We start from the raw sequence: 16,955 nt of genomic DNA on the forward strand, positions 1-16,955 counted from the left end.
AGATCTCTGTCTGTGGCGGATATAGAGAAGCAGCTGGCGCTCCAGGAGCTCACGCCTGCCACTACGTACCACATCCAACCGGCCTGTGCCATCATAGGCGAGGGGCTTCACGAAGGCATGGACAAACTGTACGAAATGATAGTCAAACGACGAAAAAGCCTCAAACAGAAGAAAAAGCGATAACTCTCTACAAAGCCTGCACCTGCCTTTTCCATTGCTGATGGCCTGAGTCACTGGGTTTGCCATTTCGACGTTGCACTGTTGACATTCATCTGAATGGTTGTTTGTTGTTGAGCTGGATTTATGTTGCATGTGATCTTGGTGGCGCAGATGAACCAAAATTAAAAAATAAAAAAAGGAAATAATTTGTTACAAGGGCTGGTCCCAATTAAGCTGCCATTCATTTGAATAGCCTGGTTATCAGTTTGAAGGAGTTTTCTACTGAAGCACTGTGAAAAACGCTGTAACATTTAATGGAATGCTTGATATCTTATTTTGACTCTTATGGAACATAGAGTGAACTTCTGAGAACATTATCGAGAACTGTAGTTTCAAAATCCCAGAATGAAATTGGGGTTTGAGGACTTTGTAATAAACAAAATTACTGTAACTTCACTGGGCCTGAGTGAGTATGAGGTCTCATGAAAGACGTCTAGATTTACAGGAACTCTGAAGAACACAAATGGTGGACTGGGCATTGCCTGTGGCACGGTCCACCTCTAAGCACTTTTTTTCTTACCAAGTTAGTAGTGTACAACACTGTAGATCAGATATTAGACTGTCAGTGTATTACAAAGTCGAGATGAATCCTGAAGTATTTTTCAATTAAAATGTTTGTTAAAGCAAACACCTTGTCTCATGTTCTTTATCAGGATGATATGAGGGTTAAATGTATTTAAGGTGAGTGCAGCTGTATCATGGATGAATCTCTCACCTCAGATTTATCTATGTTTTCAGAAGAAATTGTGATAGCGTTGTCTTCTGTACGTGTTTGTGTTATAGGATCATTGGGAAATTTCACAAGTATGAACTAATCTGGGCTTTTTCAGGCTCTGTTAAAGGGGAGGTAGTTTTGAGTCTACCAAGCTTTCGCTAAACATTGAAAGAAGCCATAAAGAAACAGACTGATCACTTTTCAATTGAACTAGCTTGGGTGTTTTACCTTCAGCATACTTTAATTGAACAAACTCCTGCAATTTTATATACATTAATTTTGTGGTTAACTACAAAAACATATATATTTAATTTACAAATTTTTGTGCAAAAGGTGTGTGTTTGGATAGCCATGCCTTCTTTGTTATATTTGCTTAAGTGAATAAGCCCCCTTTCCAGCCATGCTGACAATGGTGTCTTTCTATCCCATATAACTCTAGGGTTTCATCCCAAGAGGAAAGAGATGGTCAGTCTATACAAAACCCCCATTTAAAAAACCTGTCTGATCACGTTCAGCCCCAGTTATCAATAGGCTGTGATCTTACCTGAAATTTGGAATTTGACTACATTTTAAATTTCCAGGAAATAATTATATAGGCTAATGTTATGTGTGTGTGTTTTTTTGTTTTTTGTTTTTTGAATGTGGTCTTTATTTATCAAACCAAAGTCACATTAAATAAACATACAAGTTTAATGATGCCTTTTTGTTACAAACTGTGAAAAATATCTGTTAAGATCATTTATCCCTGATTAGAGGGGGTAGTTGGTAAGAGTCATTTGTCTTGATTTGATAGGCGAGATGATAAGAGCCTCACTATACATGAAACTTTGATGAAGATCAGGTTTCACATGGGGCTTTTGTGGAGACAGATGCCAATTCCCTGAGTACCTCCAAATGGACAGCAGAAGATGATGCCATAATGAGGTCATCAAGGCACTCTTTACATTCGTCTTGTCTAATAAAGACTAACCTAATATTCCTAACATCTAACTTTCTCAGTTAAAGTTCAGTACCATGTTATATGTTCATACTGAATTAACAGTATCCAGTATATGACATATTTAGCAGAATCTATGATGTGGACATGAGGAATACTGACTCAAAAATGTATAATATTTTAAATGCAATGTATACATTCAAGTCAATTAAGATTAAACACACCTTCATAAAGACTGAAACAGGTCAGCACTTTTGAGGTCAGCAAAAACTATGTTAACAGATCTCTCGCAACCTTCTGTCGGAAGCTGTTTCAGCCAAGATGTATTTTTAATAGATTCTGTCTTGGTCACACATGATTAAACTGTATAGGACTTTCCTCTAGCAAAGCCTGAAACGGTGACAAAAATAAGCAACTACTGAGTCAGAAAGAAAAGCTTAAAATATTGCAACAAACATTTTAATGTTTCCACATTGCAGTACTACAAGCTACCACACACTCTCACATTGCTATTCCTCCACATGTGGAACATGCTGATGGTCTGTTTTCTCAGCTGCAGCTTCTGTTGGATCTTATTGTTTTGAAGGTTGATTACATACACACACACACAGGTTAGTATGTGTATAAAAATGCATATTAAGCAGCCCATCTTAGCTGTCAATCAAACGCAAACTTCTGCCCCTATATGTGTAAATTGTGCTCAGACTGGAGATGCCTGAAAGAAAGAAAAGTGTGAAATGTGAGTGAGAAATCTACGGAGGAGGGGAAAGCTGTTTACATTTCCCTAGAGAGGGGGATGGGGACAGAGACACATAATGGGTGAGTGTCTGTGCCGGGGACAGGGGTTTGTGGGTGGAAATCTCCAGGATCCTTGAGGGAATAGCGCACCAGACAGAAGAAACCTTCAGTAAATGCTTGCAAATCAATGCCTGTGTCCTCCCTCTCACGGGAGAGAGAAGTACAGAATGAGAGCCACAACCATCAGGCCTGTATCACCATAATTAAAGTATCAAGAAGCGTTATTGGCATTTAGCATTACAAAAGCATTATAAAAGCAAGTATGTGCAAAAACACTCAAACGGTCTCTAAATTACATGTTTTATCATGGTTTTAACCGAATGTCAGTACAGTGTCAGTAGAGCTGCAGTAATCAGTATCAAAAAGTCTGAACAAGCATTAACAATCCTAAAACAACAACAGATTTCAAACCAGTTATTTTGTCCATTACCTTCTCAAGCACTGTGGGTGGGAGTCTCCCATTGGATTTAGGGTCAGGTCACCCTCTTTTCCCAGCATGCTTGACTGCACATGCAGGCTTTGTTTGGTGGCGGTTGTGTCTGATTCTGTGTGGAGGTTGTACAGTGCTTATTTATCATCCAATAGCATAAGAGAGACATTTATCAGATTAGCTGAAGTGAAAAAACTTGAGTAAACTCTGCACTTACTCTGCACAATGCCTTTAAATTACATATGTTGTGTAACATTTAAGCTATTACTACATTTCAAGCATTTGGGGTCAGTAATATATTTTTTTAAGAATAATTCAAATGAATACTTTTGCTTAGCGAGGACGCCTCAATTGACTTGGCTTGATTAACATGTTGCTCTCCTGCTCACTGTTAGCAGCACAGAGAGAGGCTTCTGGAACACTCCTCCCCGCCCCCACACCACAAAATACAGCATAATTAATCTATGAGAAACAAAGTGCGTAAACAATCTAAATCACATTGCACCAGCAGTCACGAAGATACAAATTAATTAGGTCTTTAATCTAATGACAAAGGGCACCGGTCAGACTCAGAATAAACAAACATCAGCAGACCACTGGAACCCATGAGCAGTACTGAACCGCTGGAGATCCACACGGCCCTCAGGAAAACAGAGCAATGAAGAAACCATCCATGATACATGACTTTATTCTTTATTCAGAAAGCTGCATATGAAATATTAGCTTACGTGCATGCTTCAGGCATAAAAGGCTTTTGAAAAGCTTCCTTCTCTTATGTCTTGACTTTGTACCAATGTAACAGAAACCACAAATGGATGTTTGATAAGTGTGAAACAGCAGCTACACCCAACAGACTTTTTGTTCTGAGGAGAAATCTGGGTCACATCCCACACCCACCTCTTCTAATCTGTTATGTTTTAGGTCATTATACAGTAATTTAATTGTTTGTGCTTAGTGAGATGAGGTTGAACTATAACTTTGGGACACTATAGAATCAGGTGATTAAGCTGAATGTATATGTTAACATGGAATATATAAAAAAGAGGGCGGAAAGTGGATATTTCAGCCCTAAGCTAAATCAACATCACTTTTGGCATAATGTTAGGGGCCAATCTGTGAACATTAAAATACTGTCTTTTTAGCCACAAGATATAAACAATGCGTGTTAACAGGATTTAAGCAGAAAAAAGCACACTTACTAACCTTTTCTGTATGCAGTTTTATCCAGTTTTGCTATTTTGTCACCATGGCTTAATGCCTAAAAGCTTAAAATCACCTAAAAAAAATGATGAGCCCATCTTTTCAGCTCAAACGATACAGTTTTAGCAACAGGATTAATGTAAGTACTTTTATAAAATTATAAGCTTCACAATTACTTCCATTGTAAGTGCTTCACAGTAACGTAGATTTTTTTTGCTAGTCAAAATATATAGTTTGTTGTAATCAGCAATTTGCCACAAATTATGTCGACTGAACTTAACGTATTGAATATGTATTGAATATTCATTCAAGAGAAGCTGTAGGCCTATATCAGTTTTAGCAGATAATATTGCAGAGCATCACCTTAAATCTTATCTCATGGACTGATCATTAATAGATAATTTCTATGAATTTGTGTCTTGTTTTGTACTGCTACTTTCCTTCATAAGCAGACATTTTGATGCCACCTCCACTTTCCTTGAGAACGTGAGACGGCCGCTGAAGTGAAAATTATTTCTGCCTTCAATTCTCAGCAGCCCAAGCTGGGGAATTCCTTTCAGATGGAAATGGAGCGACTTTCTGTTGCCCTGCTCTCTATTGTTCCCTCTCTCTCTTTCTCTGTCCCACCCTATCTGACTCTCTTCTATTCTAGTTCCTCATGTGCCCCTGTTCTATTGAATCAAACTCAGCAACACAATGTTTTTGCTTTGCAGAGCACTGTAAATATTTTGTAGTGTAGCACATTTGCTGGACACTAAAATAGCATTTCCCACACTGTATTTCTGAACTCTAGGCTGTACAGATGTATATATATATGCCCTTAAAAGTTCCTGAATTGATTGTTCCATTGTTTAACAAGAACTTCCTTTTACCTCTTTGATTCATTAAGAGAAAATCATTACACAATGAACGTGGAAAGCACCAAACCAATCGAATCGAGTTAGAGGTTGTGCTGGTCCTGTTTGTTATTAGATGATTACCTTGGCATGATAGTCTAAAACTGCATTATTTTAGTGATCAAATGCCTTGTATATTAATAAAGTGTCACTAAATGGCCATTTACATTTTCCATTTAAAATATTCTTCTGTTTCAAATGTAATTTATTCCTGTGAATGCAAAGCTGAATTTTCAGCAGCCATTACTCCAGTCTTCAGTGTCACATGATCCTTCAGAAATTATTCATATATGCTGATTTGCTGCTCAAGAACATTTCTTATTATTATAAATGTTGAAAACAGTTGTGCTGCTTAATATTTTTGGGCAAACATGCTACATATTATTTTAGGATTCTTTGATGAATGGAAAGTTAAAAAAAACAGCATTTTTTTTTTTTTAAATTTGTTTGTAACAATGTAAAAGCATTTACTGTCACTTTTGATCATTTGATAAATGTATCCTGAATAAAAGTATTAACTTCTTTAAAAAATAAAATCTTACTGACCCCAACCTTTTGAAGAGTAGCGTATATTTAATTTGCTTGCTTAAAAAGTGCTAAACATTAGCCACAAATTATTCATAATCTCATGTAATGTTGCTAATTCGTTCATTCTGTCTGAGAAAGAATGTTTCCTGACCATTTTAGTGCAAAGAAAATTGAATGATGATGAAATTTAGAAGAACCATTTTGGGGTCCCCAAAGAACCTTTCAGTAAACTGTTCTTAAAAGAACCACTTTTTTCTTAGTGTGAAGAACATTTGTGACCCTGGACCACAAAACCAGTCTTAAGTGTTAATTTTTTCGAAATTGAGATTTATACATCATCTGAACGCTGAATAAATAAAATTTCCATTGATGTATGGTTTGTTAGGATAGGACAATATTTGGCTGAGATACAACTACTTGAAAATCTGGAATCTGAGGGTGCAAAAAAATCAAAATACTGAGAAAATCACCTTTAAAGTTGTCCAAATGAAGTCCTTAGCAATGCATATTACTAATCAAAAATGAAGTTTTGATATATTTACGGTAGGAAATTTACAAAATATCTTCATGGAACATGATCTTTACTTAATATCCTAATGATCCTAATGAGTTTTGGCATAAAATAAAAATCGATCATTTTGACCCATACAATATGTTTGGCTATTGCTACAAAATATACCCGTGCTACTTAAGACTGGTTTTGTGGTCCAGGGTCACATTTAAAGAACCTTTAGCGGAATGGAAACATTCCGTGGATGTTAAAAGTTCTTATTGGAACCATAGATGCCAAGAAAGAAACTTTATTTCTAAGTTATTCTGGCTCATGCCCAATATGACAGACAATCAAAAGCCCTACTGTGAGGTCCATGCCATTTCGCAAACACCAGTGTGTTAGATTTCTCAAAAAAACCACCGTTGTCTAGGTGGGGTGATGCAAGCCTGTCTGTTAAATCTCCATGACGTGTACAAGATTCTTTCAGATATAAAAACACACACACACACAGAAAACTGTCTTTCTTCTCTAGTATAGCTGTGGCTGTGAACAGCTTAATATTTTGAGTATAGTATAACGTGTTATGTAACACAATGCATATAATGATCATCTTCACTTCCTCTCATTAACGGGCTATTCTGGTTGTCTTGCCCTCAGCTCATCGCATTCATTCAGAGTTACATGCCTAATGTTAGCGTTCAGTGCCCGTTTTCAGCTTTTTGGGACTATAAAGTCTGGATTTGAGTTGAGTTTGAGGATGAACAGAGATCTGCACAAAAATGGCACTTACTTGGGGGTTGAAGGCCAAGCAGCACTATTTGCTCGGTGAAGACTTTTTGTGAAAAGTGTCACAGGTCAAAGGTTAAAGTTCTACGAGTCTACGCATGGTTGAGTAAACAAACCGGCTTTGAGCGCATAAGTCACACTAATTCATGAGAGAAAGACAAAGCCACGACACAACATCCTGGAAAAACACAATCATTCGTTAAACTCAAAAAGCCCCAGCTTTAAAGAAATACAAAAAATGAATGACAGAGACCAATTTGAAACATCAAAGAGCCGATCAGGATTTTCATTTACATTTATTGTGTAATACGTGGTTTAAAGGTTTAAAATTAATTCAATTTTATTTTAAGACAGAATAAAAGATAGTATATTTTTCTTGGTCTGTTTTTGTAACGGAAATGTCATATATGTACATTTCCAGAGTTCAATAATGACATTCAGTACCTCACTTAAGATTGCTGTTTATTAAAAGGTAAAGGACAAATTCTGGGCTCTCTATTGCCATCTGTGGCTGAAACATAAAAGAAAGATTTTTTTGACTAGCTAAACTTACTGATAGTAAGATAGTAAGAAATACAAGACATATGTACAAAACAATATGTTGTTGTTGTTTTTTTCAACTGAAAGAAAAAAGAATCAAGTGTAACAAGGTTGGGGAAAAAATCCCAAAAAATGACAAAAATTATCCAATGGGGACATTGTTATACCCCATTTGAGCAAAGTCAGTAAGTTTTAGTCCAATTCAATAACATTAACTACCATTTTTGGGGAACATAAAACCTTCTCTTGGTCAAAATGCAGGTCAAACACTGTTTTTATGTATGGGCTCCATGTTTCATTTCTAACAATTATTTGACCTTACCATACCATAGATGGGATCCCAGTGTGACTATTTATTAAAAAACGATAAGACAGAATTTAACCCTGGAGAGAAAAAGAAAATATTATAGTCATTGCTTGTTCTCCATGTTACACTTACTAGTAACAGTGTGTGGTCTGAACTGCTGAGCACAGTGTTCTCCTGAGAATCCCACAGCTCTGTCACCCTTTTCAAAATCTGTTCACAAACACCTAATAAATAGATCAATGTTTTTTTTTTTCTAAAAACGACATTAGAGGTCAATCAAATGTTAATCATTTTTCAATTATTGCATTAGCTGACTTGTTTTACAACCATGGTCCATAATACAGTATACCATAACCGGTGGAATTTTTTTTTTAATCAGTTGCCTAATTTATAACCACTTCTGCTTATAAAACTTAAGCATGACTCTGTAAACTATATGTTTGGTGACCAGTTCTAGACTGGCATGGAGCCATAAAGCGTCACGTCTCCTCAAAATCAGTTATAAATGCATGATTAATGACTGCGCTGGATCAGTCTGCCTCATTATCTCCATCTAAACTCTTCCACATGACCTCACAGCGTGGTGCAAATTGAGTGAAAAGCAGTGCAAGTGCACAAAACAAGACACTTTGATACAGAAGCCTTTGATTGTTTTAAAGGGGAGGAGAGATGCTGTAAGTAATAAAGATAATCTGGGATTTCTTCATCCACAGCATAAAATATTTAAAATCACTCAGTCTAAGAACACTAGAACACAAAGTATGTGTGGAGATTGAATCCTTCACAGAAGTCTCAACTCTTTGTTTAAAAAAAAAAACACCCAAAAATAAATGATCAATTTATTTCAGATACAGGATGTGCTAACGTTTCTCAATATGTGTCTTTGAAGGTGTGAAGCCAGCACTCACACCTTTAAAAGCTGCTTCTGGCTCACTATTCCTTGCATTTCCGCATCTACAGGACAAAAAAAAAAAGTTTTTTTCGTAACTGGCACAAAATTTGCTAAGAAGCTGAAACGTTACATCAACATACTACTGTTCATAAGTTTGGCACTAGTAAAAAATCCCTAAAAAATGTACCCTCATTTTTATTTTTATTTTTTTTAATGAGTCTCATATGCTCACCAAGGCTGCATTTATTCAATTAATACAGTAAAACAGTAATATTCGGAAATTATAATTCAAAATGACTGTTTTCTATTTAAAAATGTAATTTATTTTTTTGAAAAGCTGAATTATCAGCAGCATTACACATATCCTTCAGAAATAATTCTAATATCATGATATTTACTAATATGCTCTTCTTATTATTATCAATGTTTAAAAAAATTGTAATATTCTACAATTCTTAATATTCTTGTAAAAACAGTGACACATTTTTTCAAGATTCTTTAATGAACAGAAAGTTCAAAAGAATGTATTTGAATTTATTTGAAACAGAAATCTTTTGTAACAGTATGAATGTCTTTACTGTTACTTGATCATTTTAATTCACCCTTGCAGAATACAAATAATCATTTATTTCAAAAAAATTTGAATGGTTGTGTATATAAATTACTTCTTAAAAAACCTGTTTTCAAATAAGTGGCCCATGCAGGTGATTGATCCATGAGTGGCATTTATTCATATTGACCAATATGATTCCCCTCAGCTTGAAATGTGAGAGAGAGGCAGAAGGATCTCATAATGACATGCAGCTTTGTTTATGATCAGCCCACTTTCACAAGAGTGAGAGGGAATCAAGAGGTTGACATGGCAACCGGTCCATCTGGTCACACTCCAGCTGTCTTCAGAGAATCATAGGGTTTCAGTGGGGGAAACTATTCACAAGAACGCTTTGAATGTGAAACTCTGTACTTCCTCTGAAGCTACAGATAACCCTTAGTCTATGTACAACAAACTAGAATTAGACAAGACAAGCATCTTCTCTGTATTATAAACTAAATGCATGTGGTTGGACAGACTTGGAAACGAACATTTCCTTTGTTTTTCAACTGACTGGAAGTCTTTTTTGGACATCTTTGTGTGCTGTCAAAATTAAATTCCTATTTGATTCCTCAATATGATTTTCATAACTTTATAATATGACACTGCATGCTTCTGTTTCCACTTTTCTTCACCACAAAAAGTTGCTATATAGTCTTCTGCCATTCTTCTTGTGGCTGTTCTGTCAGGAAAGATCTTCTGTGGTCAACATCTGTCATGCCTTCTTGCTTCCATGAGCACAGATTACATCTTCACACGGATCTATTGACTCTTATGTGGTTTTCCCTGTTTTGTTGGTTACAGTCGACAGTTGTTTCTTCTGCTCCAAGCTGTACAGATTGCAGTTGTTTCTTTACACAAAAAAACAATGTAATTGTTCTGCATCAAAGATTATGTTTCAGACTAATAAAGACACACTGTCTTATCTGTACACTCTCAGAAAAAAAGGTACAAAAGCTGTCACTGTGGTGCTACTCTTTTAAAAGGTATGTATTATTTAGGTTTTAATATGTACTATTTAGGAACCAATATGTACACTTTAGATTCTAATATGTAAGGTACCAATATGCATCCTTAAGGTGTAAATAAGGTACAAAGGCATACCTTTTGAAAGGGTATGCCCAATGACAGCTTTTGTACCTTTTTTCTGAGGGTGTATAGCTTACAGTGTGTTAAGATTCAAACATATTACCATCATTAAATGACTTTTTTTTTTTTTATGGAAAAAAGTATACAGATTCTTAGATGAAGTAAGTGATCATGTAACAATATTTTCTTTTAATTCCCTCTTCAATTAAAAAGTACAATCTACATTTTTTTTTTTTTACATTTTTAAATGAAAAATCTATTTGGCTCAAAAATATCTGGGCTGGGATTTCTAAAGGCTTTTCCAACCATTTTTTCTCCCCCAATGGATATGTTTTGTCATCATTTAAAGATAAACAAATTATTCATCATTTGTTATCTTTAGCTGTGACAGAATTGTGTGTGGGAATGTGATTCATTTGGCATCTTAAATGCCATTAGTCAAAGGCTGACCATTCATCCACACTTTTTGATGACTCTGAAATGTATTTAGCATATTCTGTGGAAAATAGTGAGAGCTCTAGGCTGCTAGCATTGCTAAATCAATAGCACGAGTCAGTGGTTCATTACTGATGCAAGTATTGTGACTAATCTGTGTGCTTTAAAGATTTAGACATTATGCAGTTGATTCAAAACGTACAATTGGTTAACAGCGTATCTATTCAGATAGAAAATATACAAAAATTCCAATGAACCTAATATTGGTTGGTGAATATTATGGTGAATGAATTGATGAAATAATTTGCTAACATTTACTTAAAAATAAGTAGGAATATTTCCATTCAGAGTGTAAACAACTTGGTTGGACATATGTGACCCTGGACCACAAAACCAGTCTTAAGTCGCTTGGATATATTTGTAGCAATAGGCAAAAAAATACATTGTATGGGTCAAAATTATCGATTTTTTTTTTATGCCAAAAATCATTAGGATATTAAGTAAAGATCATGTTCCATGAAGATATTTTGTAAATTTCTTACAAGGTAGAATGGCCTTTCTTTGTACAACTACAAAAACAACAAGTGCGAAAAGTAGACAGAGAGAGAGACTCCTTGTACAAAGGTTGATTCATGGCTGAGACACTATTAGTCAGTAATAAGAACAACTTCACCCTGATGAAAGCTGGGAGGTGGTGGGGGTGGAAGCGATCAAGAAGGTTGGAGATTCTGCCTGGTAATGTCACAGGAACTCAAACTCAATGCAATGCAATGCAAAGCAACTTAAGGACTTAAAGGGTTATGTAATATCTCTGTCCCTATTATATTAGGGAGCGCTTGTAATAATGACTAAGCTTGGAAAAGTCAGGAAACACTCATCCAAAACTAAAATCTACACCATTATCCCTGAAAAAAAAACAAAAAAACACATTAGACATCAGAGAAACAGTATCTTGCTACATTAGATTAAATGATGTGCGGTTTGGGGAATTACAACAAATAGTTCTTTGTTCTTCTCTTTGTTCTTCTCTTTTTCAACATCTCCCTCTCAGGAAGCAATTCCCACACACGGACAGCCTCACTGAGACTTCAGCCCTTTGTGGGACCAGAGGGTCAGAGGTGGTCGTGAGGGGTCCCCAGCTGGAGAACATAAATCCAGACAAGCTTTGACTGCGTGTCTTCTGGGCTGCTTGGTTAATTAGCTTTTCTTTATTTTGGCTTACACTGGGCTATATGTTCTCAATGAAATAAATATGCCTTAAAATGCAAATAAAATACAGAGAACATTACATACTTTGACCATGTAAAATATAAATATTATTTGTGGAATATCTTCACGTCATTGCAGTGAGGTTGTGAGAGCACTCAGACATGTCTTAGCTTGCTCTTGCAATGTTTGTGTTCTGAGTCAAACATTATCCAGTCTGAACAAGCGCTCTGGGTGTTTCTCAATAACAGGGTGTAGCAATAATAAGAGCTTGACTTCCATGAACACACATGTTGTTTACATTTGACAAACAAACCTGAAAGGCACACACAGCTGGCATTTCATTTAAAGCAGAAAACAGTAACTAAGTGCGCAGAAAACAGTAACTAAGTGCAATACTGGGATTTATGATGTGTGTTATAATGCCTGTATGATTTCTGAAAATATTTGCCCTTTTAAATCAGAAAATAGCTCATTAAATAGCTGGCTAACCTTTGGTTTACAGTTATTTTAAACATAAAAGGAGGTGTGTGAGCTATCAAGAAATGAAATAATAGCTAGCTAGCTAACATTAACATGTTAATGTATATCTGATTGTTATACAGAAGATAGACAAAAAACTTTAGCACTTTAAAGCACTTTAATTGAAGCAACATTCAGAAGTGGATACATATGTAAGCTGTCAAGTGACAACACATTTAACTTGTTGACAGTTAAACCTTTTTTCACATACATAATATTTATATATTAAATATGTTGTCAGATTTACATAAAATATAAGGATAGGGATTTGTAAATCACATGAGAATGTGATTACACTGTACAAAAATAGCAGGTATATTTACAGATAAGTATAACTGATAAACCCGATAAGCCCAAAATGGCACGTTGAAGCTAAAAATGTTTTGAAGGAGATGGAAAAGATTAAAGATAAGGAAACATACTAAGTGATATATCCACACAAGCTGTTCTTCAAATCCCCAGCAGAAGAGATGAACTATTTTTGACCTCTTTGTATTTTTCCATTCCAGTTCTTATTAGCTTGCACACAAACTCACAGTTACATAAATTCTTATGGCTGAACTGAACAGAATGCATGTTTCAGTCCTAATGGGATTGTACCAACTGGTTTGTCTTGAACATGAGTAAGTTTGGACATCCTCTATAGTCAATTATCTGTTCGTTGCACCATTGACGCAATAATTTCAATGGCATGTCGTAATACACAAAAGTCTGTGTGTTTATTGCATATAATCTAGGCACAAATCCAGACCCACCACGCCTGTTCTCTGTTCATTCATTATGTTTAAGGAATTCTGTCTGTTGAGGTCAGACTGAATTCTTTGGGTGTTTGCCATACATTTAATTATTCGAATCTCGGTGTCCTCCTTCCATTTCATTTTGTTTGTAAACAGTCATTTGGAAACCAATAGCTACACACTCTAAGCAGCCGTTCACACAGAAAGTGTTATTGCATTCCACCACGCTGTTTCTCCAATGGTTTTCTAGGTTAGACTGATGTGCTTGACAATGTTGCTGGCGGAACATTTACTTAATGATAAAGTTTACACATTAACATCCCCAGAGGTGTACGTAAGGTCAGATCTGTAATCCTATTCCTTCATGACACCTTCACACACCACCTCTTGTGCCTTTATCTATCATTTTATGGGATTGGTGCATTTGCTAATTTGGTAAATTAAATTATTTTAATTTGACCATGCTGGAATTTTAATCTAAAACATGGTAACATGGAACAACTTTGTAAGTAGTACAATTAAGCATTATTATTATGAGTCTGATATTGTGTTTATACAGTAGTTCAATAAAGAAGTTAATATTGAGTAACGTACATTTTAGACACAGTATTGATAGTTAGGTCACGTGTCCACCAAAGTGGTTTTTCCAGAGGCAAGCATATTTTTTTTCAATTGTTTTCAATGGTAGAGCAATTTTTTTTTTAATGCCAGCAGCGTGACGAGGTGTTGAGCGTTTATCTCACTGAGCACTTGCCATTTTTTTCTCGGCGCCTCACGGTGAAGAATTTTCAACTTCCATGCTGGAATTTTAATCTAAAACATGGTAACATGGAACAACTTTGTAAGTAGTACAATTAAGCATTATTATTATGAGTCTGATATTGTGTTTATACAGTAGTTCAATAAAGAAGTTAATATTGAGTAACGTACATTGTAGACACAGTATTGATAGTTAGGTCGCGTGTCCACCAAAGTGGTTTTTCCAGAGGCTAGCATATTTTTTTTCAATTGTTTTCAATGGTAGAGCAATTTTTTTTTTATGCCAGCAGCGTGACGAGGTGTTGAGCGTTTATCTCACTGAGCACTTGCCATTTTTTCCTCGGCGCCTACAGTTGAAGAATTTTCAACTTTGGCTGAAATGCAGCACTCATCACTGTCACTTTTCGGTCAGCTAACCAATCACAGTGGAGGAGGGGCAGGACTAATACCACACCGACCAACCGTCACACCCTGCTTGTACTACGACTAAACAACAATAGAGAAGTACCACAATATTGTTATGAAAAATAATGCTTGGAGAAATATTTCAAGCATAAAAATTTTTGCGGATGTTCCGTGTCATAGCAACCAAAGTGTCTTTTTGTTCCTGAATGAATCAGTGTTCTTGAACGAATTGGTTATGTGAATGATTCAATATTTTACTTGTAAAGACTTAAATGTTTCAATGACTCACTAATTAAATATTCTTTTGAAAAAAGTATTTACTTCACGATCATTAAAAAGCTATATTTTATATATTATGATATATTATGAATGTGTGCAGTAAGAATGTAATTCGGAAGTACTACATTCGTCATGTTATCATTGTCTTGTGACCTATACAGCATCAGATGTGTTGTTTCACTGACATTCACAAACCCCGTGGCCTTATGGGATATTAAAATGTCCATCTATTACGCACTTCAGAATCTCACCGATAGTAGTGGGTCATCCGGTTACTTTTTGACACCTATTTTATGAATGCCTTCAGACATGCTGTTTTTTGTATGGAAGTATGTACAGCAGGGTGCGAACTACGGGGGAGCTAGGGGGAGCTCGGCTCCCCTTAATAAGACATGGGCTCCCCTGAAAACGGGATTTGTGAAATTTTGGGGGTCTCAAAAAATATTGACAATGTGTTATTTTGACGTGCAATTTCAGTTTTGTGTAATGTGATCATCGTGTATTATTATGTGTAAAATTGCAAAAATATCACTAATTCATGCATGACAGCGATTTAAAGCTAATTCACTTCAATAAAGATGACTATACATGCTATTCTTGTCATGAGCATCAAGGTGTGGGAGCGCTGCGGTGCAAATTCCACTCATGTTTAGTACATGTTAACTCAAAGATTCGTAGAAAAAATATAAACGCTGGACTCTGTGGTCGATTCTGTGTTAAGGTAAGGTTTTTCTGACAGTAAAGCTGAACAGATTCAGAATTCTGACAGTTCTCAAAATATACTGGCACTTCAGCAGAAAAGCTTTTATTATCTGCCAGTTAAATAATTTCTCAGATTTGTATCTGTGAATGTTCCCTGTGGTAAATTGAGTCCATCTGCAGACGTCTCCATCCACCACTCATTGGCATTTATTAGATGTCTGTTTTCACCCTCCCTCTCCATATGGCAAGCTTATGACTGTTGTCATGGCAACAGCTGCCGAATTTCGAATTTAGCCTTGAACTTCTGAAAAGTCAAAATAAAAAGAAGGGGTGGGGGTTATTGAATGTATATATTTTTTCATATAGATTTCAGTAGTGTTTTACACAATGTTTTAATAACCACAAAAGATTAAAAGTTATTCGGAGTGCGTCAGTGTTAACTAAATTAACTGCCACAAGAATAAAGAATTCAGATATATGCCATATATATATATATATATATATATATATATTAGTTGAAATATGTAAACTTAAAAAAAATAAAATGAAAAATGTTGGCTTTGCATTTGGCAACTAACTGAAAAAAAAAAAGATGAAGTACTAAAATTGAAATAAAAACTTTGATTGTCACAGTAACAGTATATAAACTTTCAAACTTTCAGTATTCAAACTTTGATTGTCACAGTAACAGTATATAACTCGAGTACTCAAAACATAAGTACTGCCATTATTTATCCCTTTATTGTAGATTATACCAAATTCTAACCAAAATTGTTCAAAGCGATCACCAGAAAAACCAGGCTTCTCCAGAAAAAAAAACTAAAACTCCCCCTGAATGTAATGGAATGATTCACAAACTGGCATAAACCAGATTAATGTAATACATTAAGAATGAATACAATTGAGAATTAAACACAGTTGTATTTCATACAAAACCCTGCATTTAGAAGTTAATACTCTGTTGGTATTTGGCCATGGAGGCCAAAGCAAGGTCGAGGATATTAAGATCTGCAGCTGTGAGCTGTAGCTCATATGATCTTGTATTGTGGTATGCTCACATCACCTCTGGAATGCTGCTCCATTCAGTGAACAAAGCTTCACCCCTGCATTAAGGTTCATCCACCTCAGAGAGGAGGAGAGTATCGAACATGTTCTGAGTTACTGGAGCAACCTGACCAGCCTGGGAACATGAAATGAGAAATGTGAACCACCTTCTTATTAGTCAGATCCAAAAGCATGTACTGTATACGGAACAAGAGACTTTCTTTCTTTCTGGTTCGTATATATTTAGAATTATTAATATTTAAATATAAAATAAATATATAAACATATTTCTATACATTTTTAAAACATTTAAAAATGAATACATTATTCATAGCTTTAAATGGCAACATTGATTCTAAAGTAAGTATACTTGACATGTGAGAGTGATGGAATCTTGATAAGTCAAAGTCCATTTTGCATATAGACTCAGAGTCCAAAAACAAC

This window comes from Sinocyclocheilus rhinocerous, unplaced genomic scaffold, assembly GCF_001515625.1.
Source record: "Sinocyclocheilus rhinocerous isolate Xijiao unplaced genomic scaffold, SAMN03320098_v1.1 scaffold3807, whole genome shotgun sequence".
NCBI lineage: Eukaryota > Metazoa > Chordata > Actinopteri > Cypriniformes > Cyprinidae > Sinocyclocheilus > Sinocyclocheilus rhinocerous.